The 18,691-nt window shown below is 41.0% G+C and overlaps 1 protein-coding gene across 6 annotated transcripts in view; it reads left to right on the forward strand.

Moving 5' to 3' along the window:
• LOC110532416 (signal peptide, CUB and EGF-like domain-containing protein 3) overlaps positions 1-18,691 on the forward strand; it is a 123,469-nt gene that overhangs the window by 1,231 nt on the left and 103,547 nt on the right. The gene's annotated exons all lie outside the window — the stretch shown is intronic.

The following is an 18,691-nucleotide window of genomic DNA, read 5'->3' on the forward strand; positions in this document are numbered from 1 at the left end:
CATTTTCTCACCATGGAGATAAACTGGCGACACTTCAAACAGCAACAGTGTGAACAGAACAGGTTTGTTGAGAACTTCAAGAACAGAATAGTTGTTAATGAAAGAGAGAGAGACCATCAATATGTATTTATCACTACCAAGCCAAGTATTTGAAAACCCTCTGTAACACTCACATGGAGCAGCAGGGCTCTCCCTAGTCTCTCTGTCAAAGCCTCCACTGAGCTAGGCTACAGTACTGCACCCAGGATGCTTTCATGTCCTGCCTCCTCTGTTTGATTCATACACAGATTGTGCCTCAAGGCGTTAAGGTGAAAAACTCCAAATCCTCATTGAGCACTCAGACTAAAGATGTTGAGGATTAGGGTAATGAAAGTCAATGAAAATGCGAGCACGATGCAGATCATAGGACAACACTTTACTTGCAGTTATAAGTCATCCATCCACACAATAAAAGGGCTGAAATAAGTTGCTGCCTAGGTGCTGTTTTCTTACCTATTTACTATTTCCCCTCTTCTGTCTGTTTCTCTCTTTAAATAATAAGAATAATAAGAATATGCTTACTCACGTCAATCTGTAGCAACCACATCTATATATGCCAGGGACAGAGCACAGTGTGTGTGTGCAAGCCTCAGCAGCTTTGATTATGTTTGGTTATGTTTCACACACAGATAGACACAAAAAGACATCCCTGGGCCAGGAGTGTGTGTGTGTGTTGTGTGTGTGTGTGTGTGGGGGGGGGGGGGGGGGGGGGACTATTTAGCATCCTGGGTGGTCGGCCCCCACTTGTGAGAAAACCGAATATTTACATTTTGCAATTATAATTACTTTTTTCTAACTTAATTTCCCACAACATCGATTACACACTTGCTTGTCATGTGGAATGTTACCGGAACAGTGTTATCACTCAGTAATGGCATGCACCTGTTTGCAGCCTAAGTGACATACAGTAGCCTGGCAGAGAATGAACTCTGTGAATACAGAAGTCTTAAGAGTGGGAGGATAGTCTATGAATAATGTGCAGTTAGTAATATTTGTATGGCTTTTTATCTTTAGACATCTATAAGATGGAGAGATGAGATGGAGAAGGAGAGATGAAATGATGAGATGAGAGATGAGAGAGGGAGAAAGATTGAGGGAGTGGGAGAGAGATGAGATCGAGAGGAGAGAAAGAAAAAGAGAGAGGGAGAGAGAGATGAGATCGAGAGGAGAGAAAGAAAGAGAGAGAGAGGGAGAGAGAGATGAGATCGAGAGAAGAGATGAGAAAGAGAGAGAGATGAGAGATGAGAAAGAGAGAGAGACAGATGAGAGATGAGAAAGAGAGAGAGACAGATGAGATCGAGAGGAGAGAGGAGAGATGAGAAAGAGAGAGAGACAGATACTGGAACAATAAAAGGTACAATTTGTCAGGTCAATATTGATTCAACAAAGATGTTGGTGACAAGCCCCTTTGTCCTTCATCAAATGAACTAAGGAATATTGTGGAGGATATGGTGAAGAACAGGTAGAAAAAGAGGAAGATGAAGAAGGGAAATTAGACTGGTTAGAGGTGCTGGTGGAGAGAGAGAAAGCGAGCGAGAAAGGAAAAAGGAAAATAGTGAAGGGCCTCGGACAAGGCAAATCACTGAGTCTTTGAGCTAACCTCAAGTCGGAAGTTCCTGGCTAGCTAATACAGCGCCAAGGCAACCGTTGGTGATGTCCTGACATGCTGTGGTGCGGTGCAGAGCGTTGGCTGTGTTGGTGTAACCTTTGCTCCTGGGCCCGAGGGTCTCTCTGGAAGGCAGAGCTCCTACTGCAGCCAGGGAGGGAGCCAGAGGCAGCAGCCCTCAGCCCTGAGCCACAATGTGGGAACCAACCAGCCCTGGCCTGGAGGGAGCGACTCAGCAAAATGAGGCCCAAGTGGAGCGAGGGAGGGAGGCCTAGAAGTGGTGTGTCTTCCACAAAGAATGGGATGGAAGGATGGCCAGAGGTTTCCCCCCCCCCCTTCTGCTTTTATCCCTCATCTTCTTTGTTTGCTTTGTCTTCTTTTTCTTTCCTTTATACTAAATTAATTAGTCATGTCTGATTCCACCGTCTGCCATAGGCTATGGCTGTGTGTGTGTGTTACAGGCATGCACAAGCTCTATTTAATGGGGCTCCTATTCCTCATTTTGTTATCCTCTAGTTGTAAATCATTAGATCTGTCTGGTCCTCATACATTCTCTGTCGTGGAAGGTGAAGAAGTTAATAGATTTGCACTGCTTTTCTTAGCAAATATTGCAGGCATTCACCTGTGAAAGTCAAAGCTGTACAATTAATGAAGATGTCAAATACCGACATCTCTTGTGATCTCTTGGTAATGGTTCCTGGTAACCACATATGAAGCCACATGGAAATATCTGTTTAAATGGTGCTTTTCTTCCTGCTCAGCTTTCTGGGCTTGGACCACCCTAAGAACACCGCAGAAGAAGAATGCAACTATTGTGGAGACAACATTCTATTCTCTGTGATCATCGTGGACCATGGCCAGTCCTTTCCCACTTTGGCACTCATCTCATCACATTCACTCTTAGGTGCTGGCTGTGAGCATTCATTTGTCTAGACAGCCGTGGTATTTGTTGTGCTATTACAGTATTGTTATCTACTCACAGAGTTGATATGTGCCTTCAAAAGCGCACTGATGTCAAAGTCCCTTTCAGTTTGCCAAGGTATTAGGGATTCAGGGGTTTTGGCATATCTATTTGGCACTCAGAATACTTTTTCTTTATTATTTACTCAATATAGCTCCAGGTCACATATTCAAATGGGTGTATGAAATTACATTTACATCTCTTAAGATATTTGCTGCTGTTGTGTATGTTTTTCTCTTTGCTGTCCTTTTCTTCTTCCTAATCAATACATCACGGTCGTCATGGAAGCCTGTCAGCGTCATTGATCTTCATGAGTGTAGAGTAGACAATCAATTTAGCTGTGCTTTACCACTCTGAGAATGGATATTGGCATACGACCTGCCTGTGAAGTGGTGCTCCAATACCACTGTACATGTTGTTACAGAGCAGCTGAGTGAAAGGAGGGAGATCATAATCTCTGCAGTGGTTGAGTGGTTGAAACCATTGATAACAGTTCCGTCCAAGACAAATATACAGTCTGAATAGTGAACATGGCTTTGATCTTTAACGACATGTGGTGGGGATGACGTTAGGACAAGCATAGATCTGATATTGGTCTAGTTTGCATATTGATATACACTGAGTGTACAACTATTAAACCACCTACTCTTTCCATGACATAGACTAACCAGGTGAATCCAGGTGAAAGCTATGTTCCCTCATTGATGTCACCTATTAAATCCACTTCAATCCGTGTACATGAAGGGGAGAAGACAGGTTAAAGAAGGATTTTTAAGCCTTGAGACAATTGAGACATGGATTGTGAATGTGTGCCATTCATGGGCAAGACAAAATATGTAAGTGCCGGTCTGGACTAGGTCTGTCTGGACTAGGTCTGTCTGGACTAGGTCTGTCTGGACTAGGGCTGTCTGGACTAGGGCTGTCTGGACTAGGGCTGTCTGGACTAGGACTGTCTGGACTAGGTTTGTCTGGACTAGGTCTGTCTGGACTAGGGCTGTCTGGACTATGGCTGTTATGCACTCTGGACATGCTTTGGTAGTACCCAACTTGCTAACAACCATCATGTTCTAATGGCCTGGTACTCAGGGCTCTATTGTCCCTCCATCACGTCCTAATGCCTGGTACTCAGGGATCTATTGTCCCTCCATCAGGTCCTAATGGCATGGTACTCAGGCTAACAACCATCAGGATCTAATGGCCTGGTACTCAGGGCTCTATTGTCCCTCCATCACGTCCTAATGCCTGGTACTCAGGGCTCTATTGTCCCTCCATCAGGTCCTAATGGCATGGTACTCAGGCTAACAACCATCAGGATCTAATGGCCTGGTACTCAGGGCTCTATTGTCCCTCCATCAGGTCCTAATGACCTGGTACTCAGGGCTCTATTGTCCGTCCATTAGGTCCTAATGGCCTGGTACTCAGGGCTCTATTGTCCCTCCATTACGCATTTAATTAAAACATAAAACAAAACTGATTTAATATGTCTTTGGTACATAATTGGTCTAGCCTATACTCCAAAATTAAACTAATTTGAGTAATTGCCTTTGAGTGTGGACTGTATTATTATGCATACTGGATGGACTGGTTACAATATGCTACGCTACAAAATGTCGATCTAGGAGTCTTGGAGAGAATGTGTAGCCCTAGGCCATGCTGTTGGTTCATAGATTGTGCAGGGCAATTTTGAATAGCCTAGTAATAGGGATTTTTTTCATATTGTCATAATTAATTGGGTGACACATTTTTAGCAAAACAGAGTATCTCACCACTATGCATTTCTATCTCCTCTCTCTACTTTATTCCTTTCTCGAGCCCGCAGAGCGGCTGCCAACACTTGAGTTAAATATTTTTTTGTTGTGAAAACATGTTAGTGTCGATGTTCCCGAACAGATTTCACTTCGTTTCCCAAATTAAGCATTGGGTAGCTGCAACAACAAGGTTTGAGAGCCCATGACATACAGAGTTTGGGGGGAATATCACCTGTCGCGCAGGGAGAGAATGCTCCTCAAACAGTGGTTGATGCATGGAGTGAAATAAGTGTTTTTATATTTATTTCTCAGCTGCTCATATTAAGCACATGCTCCACTACTGTATAAAACCGAAGTAGCCTACCTGGCAAAAATGGACCAGCAGAAAGTGCGCAGCCTCCATTTGCTATTGGAGTGCATACAGATGACATGTACTTTTCCCCCTGCCCGGTTCCTGCCCATTTGATAATGGGCCATTCTAAATCAAAACTTTCACATACAGTACCAGTCAAAAGTTTGGACACACCTACTCATTCAAGGGTTTTTCTTTATTTTTTAAAACTATTATCTATATTGTATAATAATAGTGAAGACATCAAAACAATGAAATGACATATGGAATCATATAGTAACCAAAAAAGAGTTAAACAAATCATTGGCATTCTCTCAACCAGTTTCACCTGGAATGCTTTTCCAACAGTCTTGAAGGAGTTCCCACATATGCTGAGCACTTGTTGGCTGGTATTCCTTCACTCTGTGGTCCATCTCATCCCAAAACCATCTCAATTGGGTTGAGTTCAGGTGATTTTGGAGGCCAGGTCATCTGATGCAGCACTCCATCACTCTCCTTTTTGGTGAAATAGTCCTTTCACAGCCTGGAGGTGTGTTGGGTCATTGTACTGTTGAACAACAAATTGTACTCCCACTAAGTGCAAACCAGATGGGATGGCGTATCACTGCAGAATGCTGCGGTAGCCACGCTGGTTAAGTATACCTTGAATTCTAAATAAATCACAAACAGTGTCACCAGCAAAGCACCCTCACGCCATCACACCTCCTCCTCCATGCTTTGCGGTGGGAACTACACATGCAGAGATCATCCATTCACCTACTCTGTGTCTCACAAAGGCAAGGTGATTGGAACCAAAAATGTCAAATTTGGACTAATCAGAAAAAAGGACAAATTTCCACCAGCCTAATGTCAATTGCTCATGTTTGGTCACTCTGATGAACGTATCCTCTGCAGCAGAGGTAACTCTGGGTCTTCCTTTCATGTGGTGGTCCTCATGAGAGCCAGTTTCATCATAGCACTTGATGGTTTTTGCGACTGCACTTGAAGAAACTTTGACAGTTCTTGACATTTTCCTGATTGACTGACCTTCATGTCTTAAAGTAATGATGGACTGTCATTTATCTTTGCTTATTTGAGCTGTTATTGCCATAATATGGACCTGGTCTTTTACCACCCCTACCTTGTCACAACACAAATGACTCAAATGCATTAAGAAGGAAAGAAATTCCACAAATGACCTTTTAACAAGGCACAACTGATAATTGAAATGCATTACAGGTGACTACATTATGAAACTGGTTGAGAGAATGCCAAGAGTGTGCAAAGCTGTCATCAAGGCAAAGGGTGGCTTTTGAAGAATCTCAAATATAAAATATATTTTGATTTGTTTAACACATCTTTGGTTACTATATGATTCCATGTGTGTTTTTTCATAGTTTTCACTATTAGTCTAATCAAATCAAATCAAAGTTTATTTGTCACATGTGCTGAACACAACAGGTAGACCTTACAGTGAAATGCTTACTTACAGGCTCCAATAGTGCAAAAAAAGGTATTAGGTGAACAATAGGTAAGTAAAGAAATAAAAACAACAGTAAAAAGACAGTGAAAAATAACAGTAGCGAGGCTATATACAGTAGCGAGGCTACATACAGTAGCGAGGCTATAAAAGTAGTGAGGCTACATACAGACACTGGTTAGTCAGGCTGATTGAGGTAGTATGTACATGTAGATATGGTTAAAGTGACTATGCATATATGATGAACAGAGAGTACAATGTAGAAAATAGTACAAATAAAGATAAACTCTGAAATGAATAGGTGTGTCCAAACTTTTGACTGTTACTGTATTAGTAAAGACAAGATTCAATTGAGAATAGTATGATGGGTGAAAATATGATCCCTTGATGAGAGACCAGCTGTGCAGCCAGAGGCAAGGAACAGAGCCCAAGCTTTTTTTTGCTACTTTCTCAAACCATCAATAGCCTATTGTCACATCATGCAGCCCATATATTTTTTGAGTTCTAAGACATTCTAAATGTTGTATCATTCACAACCAAAGTTGCCAAATAACTTTAAATTGACCTATTTCAAATGATCACTTCTACGCTCAAACATAACCATTTCATATGTGCACTCGCTCCAGAATGGTAAAAATATACTTGATTTTTTATTCAGCTAAGTTCAATTATGTTCTTCTTACTATAAAATCAGATAAAATAAAACAAGGGCACGGGACTTATAAGCATATCTTGTCTGCTAAATTAACAAGCCTACAGCCTATGGCATGGAGCAGAGCGAGATAACAATTCATATTCTATTCTTCTGAAATACATTTTTGTCATATCATGTTTCTTCAGACCTGACAAAATAAATAATGTATTTATTGTGATGGTGTATATTAAATGTATTTATTATACTTTTTTAAGTGTATATGTTCCAAAGGCACACATCAGTGGCTTGTACAGTGCATTGCGAAAGTATTCGGCCCCCTTGAACTTTGCGACCTTTTGCCACATTTCAGGCTTCAAACATAAAGATATAAAACTGTATTTTTTTGTGAAGAATCAACAACAAGTGGGACACAATCATGAAGTGGAACGACATTTATTGGATATTTCAAACTTTTATAACAAATCAAAAACTGAAAAATTGGGCGTGCAAAATTATTCAGCCCCCTTAAATTAATACTTTGTAGCGCCACCTTTTCCTGTGATTACAGCTGTAAGTCGCTTGGGGCATGTCTCTATCAGTTTTGCACGTCGAGAGACTGACATTTTTTCCCATTCCTCCTTGCAAAACAGCTTGAGCTCAGTGAGGTTGGATGGAGAGCATTTGTGAACAGCAGTTTTCAGTTCTTTCCACAGATTCTCGATTGGATTCAGGTCTGGACTTTGACTTGGCCATTCTAACACCTGGATATGTTTATTTTTGAACCATTCCATTGTAGATTTTGCTTTATGTTTTGGATCATTGTCTTGTTGGAAGACAAATCTCCGTCCCAGTCTCAGGTCTTTTGCAGACTCCATCAGGTTTTCTTCCAGAATGGTCCTGTATTTGGCTCCATCCATCTTCCCATCAATTTTAACCATCTGCCCTGTCCCTGCTGAAGAAAAGCAGGCCCAAACCATGATGCTGCCACCACCATGTTTGACAGTGGGGATGGTGTGTTCAGGGTGATGAGCTGTGTTGCTTTTACGCCAAACATAACGTTTTGCATTGTTGCCAAAAAGTTCAAAAAGTTTCATCTGACCAGAGCACCTTCTTCCACATGTTTGGTGTGTCTCCCAGGTGGCTTGTGGCAAACTTTAAACAACACTTTTTATGGATATCTTTAAGAAATGGCTTTCTTCTTGCCACTCTTCCATAAAGGCCAGATTTGTGCAATATACGACTGATTGTTGTCCCATGGACAGAGTCCATAGATCTCTGCAGAGATCTCTGCAGTTCATCCAGAGTGATCATGGGCCTCTTGGCTGCATCTCTGATCAGTCTTCTCCTTGTATGAGCTGAAAGTTTAGAGGGACGGCCAGGTCTTGGTAGATTTGCAGTGGTCTGATACTCCTTCCATTTCAATATTATCGCTTGCACAGTGCTCCTTGGGATGTTTAAAGCTTGGGAAATCTTTTTGTATCCAAATCCGGCTTTAAACTTCTTCACAACAGTATCTCGGACCTGCCTGGTGTGTTCCTTGTTCTTCATGATGCTCTCTGCGCTTTTAACGGACCTCTGAGACTATCACAGTGCAGGTGCATTTATACGGAGACTTGATTACACACAGGTGGATTGTATTTATCATCATTAGTCATTTAGGTCAACATTGGATCATTCAGAGATCCTCACTGAACTTCTGGAGAGAGTTTGCTGCACTGAAAGTAAAGGGGCTGAATAATTTTGCACGCCCAATTTTTCAGTTTTTGATTTGTTAAAAAAAGTTTGAAATATCCAATAAATGTTGTTCCACTTCATGATTGTGTCCCACTTGTTGTTGATTCTTCACAAAAAAATACAGTTTTATATCTTTATGTTTGAAGCCTGAAATGTGGAAAAAGGTCGCAAAGTTCAAGGGGGCCGGATACTTTCGCAAGGCACTGTATGCAGCTTGTATGTGTGGAGACCTTGGAGATGCTAAACGTGTTTATGTTAATTTATGGTCAATTTCCTTGAGACCGGCAGTCTTTTGATAATAACCGGCTGACAAAATTTCATGACCGCCAAAGCTCTAGTTTGGAACGAACCAAATCTGATCCAAACATAGACATCTATGATTGGTTAAGATTTGGTCCGGACTGGACTAAAAAAACAATGTGGAAATCAAGGCCAGTCCGGAGTGCACCAAAAAAGACGTTGGAGTCGGTCCAAGCTTACTGAGGTGTAGCCTACAGTGTTCCCTGAAATATAATTTTAGGAATGCCCGTCTATTTGGTAAGCCTACCATTTGTAAAACACCAAAAAAAGACGTCCGTACAGGACCAAATTAAGACGTCCAAAAGACATTGGCTTGTGGGTGTAGCAACCATGTCAGCCGAAATAGAATTTTATGAATGCTTATCCATGTGGCCCAATCCTCCTGACAGAGCTGGTGTAACTGAGTCAGGCTAAGGTGTATGTAAACTTCCGACTTCAACTGTATATTTAAAATAATATTTATTTATATATATATATATATATATATATATATATATATATATATATTTGGAGGATTGGAAATGATGCAGACAATTTCAATTGATAGAAGCCCCAATCTATTTGCAATAAAAAAAATAAGAAAATAAAACAAATAATTGCCATACATTTTATCTCCTACAGAATAGGCTACAGAAAAAGCCACCTACTCTTTATACCATATCCTATACAGTATCTGCTACACCATTTATGTTAGATCATTTGTGGACTAAACGTTGGTGGACACCACAGTGATGGGTCTCTCCAACAGCACCCTGGAAAGGCGGGAATGGACAATCAAAATATTTGGCTTTGACAAAGTGGGCATTGCTTATCACAGGTGGGCAAAGTGGGCATTGCTTATCACATCAACGCTCACCTAAAAAGCCCATATGCCACTGGTTGAGAGAAATTGCCATTGTTTTTGGGCAGAATTCTGTGAGGTTTTATGTGTGGTTGTTTGTGGTGTGTCTTGGTCAGTTTAGCTCAGAAAATGCCGCCCTCGTTAATCTGCCGCATAATCCTGCCTAATGAGTGGGACTGCCATGGTCTTTATTGTCTATGATGCTATTGTTTCTAAGTTTCTCTTTGACAGAGGTTCTAGAGGGGCATAGTGGAGGCAAAGCATGGTAGAAAACAACACAGTCTGTCACACTCTGACCTTAGAGAGCCTTTTTATGTCTATTTGGTTTGGTCAGGGTGTGATTTGGGTGGGCATTCTATGTTCTGTTTTCTGTTTTTGCATTTCTATGTTTTGGCCGGGTATGGTTCTCAATCAGGGACAGCTGTCTATCGTTGTCTCTGATTGGGAATCATACTTAGGCAGCCTTTTTTTTTCTCCCTTTTGTCATTGTGGGGAGTTGACTTTTGTTAGTGGCACTATAGCCCTGTAAGCTTCACGGTTGTGTCTTCACGGTTGTTGGCGACCTTTTAAATAAAAGGAAAATGTACGCTCACCACGCTGCACTTTGGTCCACTTCTTTCCACGGCCGTGACACAGTAAGCCAGTTAGCATGCATGTTTACAGCCATGTGTAAAAGCTGGGCTGTCTGGCACAGGCTATGACCCAGGCCAGTTCTGTGGCCCCACCACTGGCCAGTCTATTGCTTTCATCCTGGCTGCTGGAATGTAAAACCAATGCACTTTCTCCTTGCCAACAGTGTGTGAAATATTTAAAGTGTCAGAACTAGGAAAATACTGCATGGGATCACTATTCTTTCTCTGTGACTGATCCACTCTTGGTTACTAAAGAGAACATGTCAGAAGCGTTCACAGCAAATGTATCCATCTGGCCTGGGTGAAGGGGTAACATTTTTGTTATTGTGTTGAGCTCAGGAAAAACACAAGTCTGTTTGTTCTAAGGTGTTTGTTACACTCTAGGTTGTTAAGAAAACGCTGCTTGGGTTAGCCAATGAAAACGGTTTGCCAGTACGCAGTGTTGTCAGACACAGGTTCTAATTGATTGACAAGATTTGGGGCTCCCTCCAAAAGAGAAATATGTATTACGTTATATGAAATAAGTTATTTAGATGTAATTTGTGAGTCGGTTTGGGGGTTTGACTGAAGTAGTGCTCCTTCCTTGGCATCTGAGCCTTGTTCTGGATGTGTGAGATTGTGTCTGCAGGTTTGGGTTGTCATGGGGCATTCAAAACCTGCCCACTGCCCAGGGGAAGCAATCAGGTCTGGGTTGTCATGGGGCATTCAGAACCTGCCCACTGCCCAGGGGAAGCAATCAGGTTTTTTACACGCCTCATAACTCTGTCATGGCACCTTTTCTTCTCCCCTGGAGCAGAGAAACCACTTTATCAGCACCCAGCAGATCAACCCCACAATGCCAGTGCTCCAGCGCTCCTATGCTCAATTAGGATGGTCTTAATGCTGACAGAGGAGGTAGCTTCTACATGGACAGCACAGTGAAAATCTGTCCCAACATACACACTCACCCTCCCTCCCTTCCTACATAAATACATGGACAAGCACGTGAAAACACCAACATTTACTGCCATGATTACATTCAACACACACACTCAACACACAAATCCAAACAATGGGGCCAGACTCAGGCTGTTCCTCCACACCCTCCCAAATGGAGACCCCTAGCTCTTAGAAGCCCATTTATTTATTGGGTTGTAAAGTAATAAGTGTGCTTCAAATGAGGCCTGTAATACTTGTTCTCTGCGCTGTGGTGGGACGTATGATAGCTCCCTCCCTCTCTGTCTTTCTCTTTCTCTCTGTCACTTTCTCCTCCACTCTCTCTCCCCTCTCTCTCTCTCTCTCTCTCTCTGTGTGCCCTTTGTTCTCTGTGTGGAGGCACTGACAGCGTCCCCATCGGTTAGTGGGAGGATATAGAACATAGTTGATGGTACACTGAACCCAGGCCCTGAGCCCTGGGCCCGAGCCACTCTACAACCCCGTCTTCAAAGTGCTGATGGCTCCAGCAAGGAGAGGAGAACTTCCAAGCGACTGGATGGCCGGCCTGTCCGTCCCCCGTTAGGAGCCGACAGCTGGGGCTGCTCTCAGATCATTAATCCCCCCATTTTTCTGTTCCATGACTCACTGATTGGCAATGGTGGGATCCACTGAGTGAGTGTCTGCTCTGTGGCATTGTCTGCTTTAGTTCTCTGTTCTCTCCACAACTAAGGCTCAACATTATTCGAGTGGAGTGGAGGACAGAGGAGAGCCTTGCTGCCATTGTCTCTGACGTTCCTCCTCCTCCTTACACCTCTTTCTCCTGAGACCCTTTTGGCCTGGCCTAATAATGCAGCTGCGCCTCTCTTTGAAATTTGGGGTCAGTGAGGGATGTCATTAGGCTGGTTTGTGGTGGTCAGTCAGTCAGTTTTGTTGGAGGGGGGTTGGGGGCCCAGAGAGAGTCTTGTTTACAGACTGCTTGTGTTTACATTCCTTGAGGTTAGCGCCAGCTTTGGGGACTGCTGTATATGAAAGGAAATGCTCTTGTTCTGCTTAGTAATGGAAAAACACAACATATCAAGGAATGTTTTGTATGAAAAAAACTAGCTGATTTATTTGGTGCAGTTCATGGAGTTTGGCTGAAGCTTTTAGGTCTGAAACGACAGTGGTGGCGTCACTAATGAAACTGATACGTCCTCAATGAGAGGAGTCATGAGAAAAGCTGTGATCTTCTCAAATTGAGGATAATTGTAGAAAGATATCCCAGGATGTTAACACTTTATACTGTATATATACCCTATAGCTCGAAGTCTGTGCCAGACGTTGCACTACCCCGTTCGACAACCAATATCTTCCATGTACTCTTAAATTGACAGTTTTCTTCTCTATTTCCCTTTTATTTTATCTTTAGTAGTGTGTTGATGGTTCTATTAGGAGAAGCCAGATGGACTGTCTTACATTGCAATGCCGTTCATGTGAAACAGAGTTGTGTAATGGATGTCAGTCACACGTCATAATTAACAATCTTTCCATATACGGTAGTGTTTGTCTCTAATGACACTTTTATGTAATTAGAACTATTTGAGCATAGTGAAGAATGCGTTCTACTTGTTAACAGTGTATTGAATTTAGGGCTGACCCCATTTAGTCGACTGGTCGATTGCTTAGTCGATAGGCTGTTGGTCGACCAAGATTTCTTTAGTCAAGCAGTCGCGCCTGTCTCAGTGGACTGATCCATTCTGGAGGCCACGGGGATAGCACAATCCATCACTCTAAGACATGTGATACTGAAATTGTATATGGTCATATTATGTAAAAACTAATGGTGCAACACTAATAAATCAAATATTATTTTATAAAAAATGTGCTTTCTCCCGCGTTGGATACGGCCGCTGTCCGCGGTTCTGAAACATATTCCTTAGTTCCCAGTAGAATTGGCACCTTTCCCTATGTTGCTATGTGCATAACAGCAAAGTTAACCAGCGTATTGGGATTGAGAACAATGTAGCAGCAGAGACGAGGAAACAGCCCTTGCCTTAGCTCTATAATCAATAATCAAGTGTTAAATGTGCCTGGCTTTATAAATCATCCGTATATATCTATAGAAATAAGGAATCTAGCTTCTGTTGCCTGTTTGAGTGTTTGTTTAATAGCCGATTGAATCTGTGAGCACCAAGCCTCATGCAAATGCAAAATGTCGGATATAGTAATTTCACAGATTCAGCTGTTTTGAATCTTTGCTATGCTGTAATAAAGGCTTTACCATTTTTTAATTCGATAGAACAGACTGGTATTACTTATCATTTATTTACATTGTTTCACTGTTCCAAACATGCAGAAAAATGACATTGTAATCTAACAGCACCTGTTTGTCACACATAAGATACACACAGCTCTCGCTCCTATACCCTCCCTTTTCTTGATCTTGTTATTAGTACAATTATTATTGTGATCATCATTATAATAATCATTAATGTCATTATCATTAGTAGGCTGAGTATAGTATCCTTGTATAAGCACTGTCGAGCTGTAGGACTAAGAGCACCTCCTGTTTAGTCTTGATAACCTAACTAACTTAGGCCTATATTTCAAAAAAATAGGCTACTGTATCAATCAATCAAGCATTAATTTGTTCATGCTATCACACAGCATACGAGATAGTCATGCTTTGAAATGCAATCAAGCATTTTAGTTTTAAAATTAAATAACAAAGGGAGCTTTGAATAATTAGCCAAAACAATAAATATATATGAACAGTTTCTGGTAGACTTATTTATTTACTGTTGTTTGTCACTGTTGCAAATGGTAATATTGTAATCAAACAGCAACTGTTTGGCACACATAATACTCGCAGAATGCTTTCTCCACAACTATGTCAAATGTCTTCCACAGATCTGACTTCCCTTTCCCTCCCAAGCAACCAGTAAACAAACATTCGCCCATTTCGAGTTTCTTTTTCACGTCTTCCGCATTCATTTTGCTGTCGACATTACTGTTCGGAGTTTGTTATAAGCAATTTATTGATGTAATTATGATAGGCTATCGGTCAGGCCCTATTGGTTACATGCATGCGATGCTTACATGTTTCATGTAAAGAGTGCAGGGATGAGGGAATAGGGAATGTTTTTCCTTAACAAATTAGGGATTTTAGAAGCAGAACTTTTCAGTCAGAAACAAGTAAGAAACTAATGTTGCAGCTCCAGCACGGACAGCGCAATAAACACTTGCTGTGCTCTGGTGCCTTTTCGCTGCAGTAGGGAGGAGAGCAAGACAACATGCGCCAGTCACACAGACTCTCACTGTCATTTTTTTTAACACAGTGTGACCATCGGGCTCTTTCTTGAGTCATTTGTGTGTCTTAATTATTTAATGAAGCAGTGTGCTTAAAGCATCAGACAAGCTCAGTGCATATGTAGTTGATTTTATTCAAACACTGCCTCTATGTGTAAAAATAAGTTTCAATATTTCAACCAATCAATTGATCGAAATAACAGGATGACTCTCGGTCGACCAAGATTTTCTTTAGTCGGGGACAGCCCTGATAGAATTTCACTCATCTGGCATTAGCTCCTTGAGCTGTATATACTGAGTGTACAAAACATTAGGAATACCTTCCTAATATTGAGTTTCACCCCCATTTGCCCTCAGAACAGCTTCAATTTGTCAGGCATGGACTACAAGGTGTTGAAAGTGTTCCACAGGGATGCTGGCCCATGTTGGCTGGATGTCATTTGGGTGGACCATGTGGACCATTCTTTATACACATGGGAAACTGTTAAGCGTGAAAAACCCAGCAGCGTTACAGTTCTTGACACACTCAAACCGGTGCGCCTGGCACCTACTACCCCATTGAAAGGCACTTAAATATTTTGTCTTGCCCTTTCACTGTCTGAATGGCACACATACACAATCCATGTCTCATTTATCTTAAGTCTTAAAAATCCTTCTTTAACTCGTCTCCTCACCTTCATCTACACTGATTGAAGTTGATTTAACGAGTGACATCAATAAGGGATCATAGCTTTCACCTGGATTCACCTGGTCAGTCTATGTCATGTGCACACAGTGTATGTCAGATTAGAACTGCCATGCTCTACTCGCACACAGAAAGCCATTCCCTTTATATTTCATAGTTTGACAGGAAGCAGCTAGAAAATATCAGACTAACAGTTCTGCTGTAATTGCTATGTTGCCCTCTTTATAGTTGGTACTATATCTTGCTAAAGCAGCCGCCAATGAATTTAATTGCTGTGTGCACAGGGGAGAGTGTCATGTCAGTTAGCGCTGGCTGTATAGATAGGTATATAACAGCAAAATACAACACTATTGGGTACATAGCAGCGCTATAAGGTATATAACAACACTATTGGGTATATAACAACAATATAAGGTACATAACGACACTATAAGGTATATAACAACAATATAAGGTATATAACAACACTATAAGGTATATAACAGCAATATAAGGTATATAACAGCAACATAAGGTATATAACAGCAATATTAGGTATATAACGACACTATAAGGTATATAACAGCAATATAAGGTATATAACAACACTATAAGGTATAAAACAGCAATATAAGGTATATAACAGCAACATAAGGTATATAACAACACTATAAGGTATAAAACAGCAATATAAGGTATATAACGACACTATAAGGTATATAACAGCAATATAAGGTATATAACAACACTATAAGGTATAAAACAGCAATATAAGGTATATAACAACACTATAAGGTATAAAACAGCAATATAAGGTATAGTGAGTGATGTTACAGTATATACCTTATATTACTGTTAAATATGTTATAGTGTTGTTATATACCTTCTAGTGCTGCTATATATCTTATACTATATACCTTATAGTGAGTGCTGTTACAGTATATACAGTATATAGTATAAGGTATATAACAACACCATAAGGTATATAACAGCTATATAAGGTATATACTGCAACAGTACTCACTATAAGGTATATAGTGTAAGGTATATAACAACACTATAAGGTATATAGCTGCATTATAAGGTCTATAGTATAAGCTAAATAACAACACTGTAAGGTATATAGCAGCACTATAAGGTATATAACAACACTATAAGGTATGTAGTATAAGGTATAACAACATTTTAAGGTAGATAACAGCACTATAAGGTCTATTATAAACTGGGTGGTTCGAGCCCTGAATGCTGATTGGCTGACAGCATATGGTATGTCAGACCGTATAACGCAGGTATGACAAAACATGTATTTTTACTGCTCTAATTACCTTGGTAACCAGTTTATAATAACAATAAGGCACCTCAAGGGTTTGTGATATATGGCCAATATACCACGGCTAAGGGCTGTGTCCAGGCACTCCGCGTTGTGTTATGCATAAGAACATCCCTTAGCCCTGGTATATTGGCCATATGCCACACCCCCTCGGGCCTCATTGCTTAATTACAGCACTATAAGATATATAACAGCACTATAAGATATATAACAGCACTATGAGGTGTATAACAGCAATATAAGCTATACAGTATAAGGTATGTGTCATGACTGTCCTGTGAGGATCCAAGTAGGTCAGATCAGCTTTGCAATAAATAGGTTCAACCAAACCCGCTCTCACCCACAGAGGGGGAGAAGGGAACTGGTGGGGGTTGACAGTTCACTCCCTGTTGTAATCAAGGACAGAACATTCAGCTCTCTCCCTCTCCAATGTTCACCAGAGGAATGTGTCTTCGTTTGAACACTAATGTCATATTATGTGTTATTTTGTTATGTAAAAAAAAATGTTATAAAGGAAATACTGTAACTTGAAAAGTGTGAAGTGTCCATCCGATGCATTGTGCCATAAGAGATCATAGTTTTACATAACTTTGCACAGTGACAAACCACGCCCCTGAGTGAGGTCAGAGAGCGTGTCAGCCTGACGGAGCCTCCCTTTCTAACAAACTGTTTAAAATGATGGGTTAATAATTAACATATCAGACCAGAGAGACATTGAGCTGCAGCTCACGTTTAAAGTGGTTTGAACTCTGAAATCTCAACACGAGGTAGAGACGATAAAGTCACCTCCCGGACAATCACTGGTACAGTTGATTAGCTATCCTAAGTAAAGTATCAAGAAAAGCAAATTTTAGTGGGATCATTCTACCACCCTTCTCAAATCACCATAGTATGCTACTCTCCCACTGAGAACCATCGACACGGCTGGCTAGACTATCTTCAAAGAAGCATCTTCCAGAGCAAATGGAAGTAGAATACACTGTAGTTCTGTTCAGGACTACACAGCAAGTCACCAGATCCCAGATGTCTGTAGAGGAAAACAGTAGAAGACGGGTGGGGACCCCTTTGGACAATCAGAGCCTTACAAGCGTGCCGTGAAAAGGCCCAACAAACCCCTTTCCAAGAAGGCCCGGTTAGGAGAGAAACATGTTAATTCTGTGTTACCATTTAGTTAGCTAGTAAATAATTAATTAAACCAATTTGTGTAGTATTGAATCATAAGTAAGGCTCTGGATTTTGCTGATGCAAGGTTACGACTGTTCAGAATGATGATATGATACGAGGTTAGGATTAATAAATTGACTGTTTATGGATGTGATAGGTAAAGACCTTTAGAGTTTATTTCGGGAGATGGTAACTCTTTAAACAACCGTTCTCGTAGTACCCCAAATTCGAATGAGTTAATTGTTGCATGATTAATTTAAAAAAGGGTAACAATTTAACATAGTTAGTTGATTAGATAAATAACAGTCATCAGATTATTGAAAGTACAGTCACGGCATACTATCACATTTAAGGTAAGACCCAGATGCAGACTGTCGAAGTAACAATGTTTACAGGGGCAAAAGTACAGGACGGCAGGCAGGCAGGCTCAGGGTCAGTGCAGGCAGAAGTCGGTAATCCAGAGTAGTGGGGAAAAGGTACAGGATGGCAAGCAGGGACAACACCGGGAAAACTAGAAGACAGGAACTTAGACAAGACAGGAGCAAGGGGGAAAACGCAGGTAGGTTCTACAAACAAAACAAACTGACAACAAACCAACAGAGAACACAGGTATGAATACACAGGGGATAATGGGGAAGATGGGCGACACTTGGAGGGGGTTGGAGACAAGCACAAAGACAAGTGAAACAGATCAGGGCGTGACATACAGTACCACTCAAAAGTTTGGACACACCTACTCATTCAAGGGTTTTTCTTAATTTTTTACTTTTTCCTACATTGTAGAATAATCGGGAACACATCAAAGCTATGAAATAACACATTTGGAATCATGTAGTAACCAAAAAAGTGTTAAACAAATCCAAATATATTTTATATTTGAGATTCTTTAAAGTAGCCACTCTTTGCCTTGATGACAGCTTTTCACACTCTTGACATTCTCCATGAGATAGTCACCTAGAATGCATTTCAATTAACAGGTGTACCTTGTTAAACGTTAATTTGTGGAATGTCTTTCCTTCTTAAT

This window comes from Oncorhynchus mykiss, chromosome 9, assembly GCF_013265735.2.
Source record: "Oncorhynchus mykiss isolate Arlee chromosome 9, USDA_OmykA_1.1, whole genome shotgun sequence".
Lineage (NCBI taxonomy): Eukaryota > Metazoa > Chordata > Actinopteri > Salmoniformes > Salmonidae > Oncorhynchus > Oncorhynchus mykiss.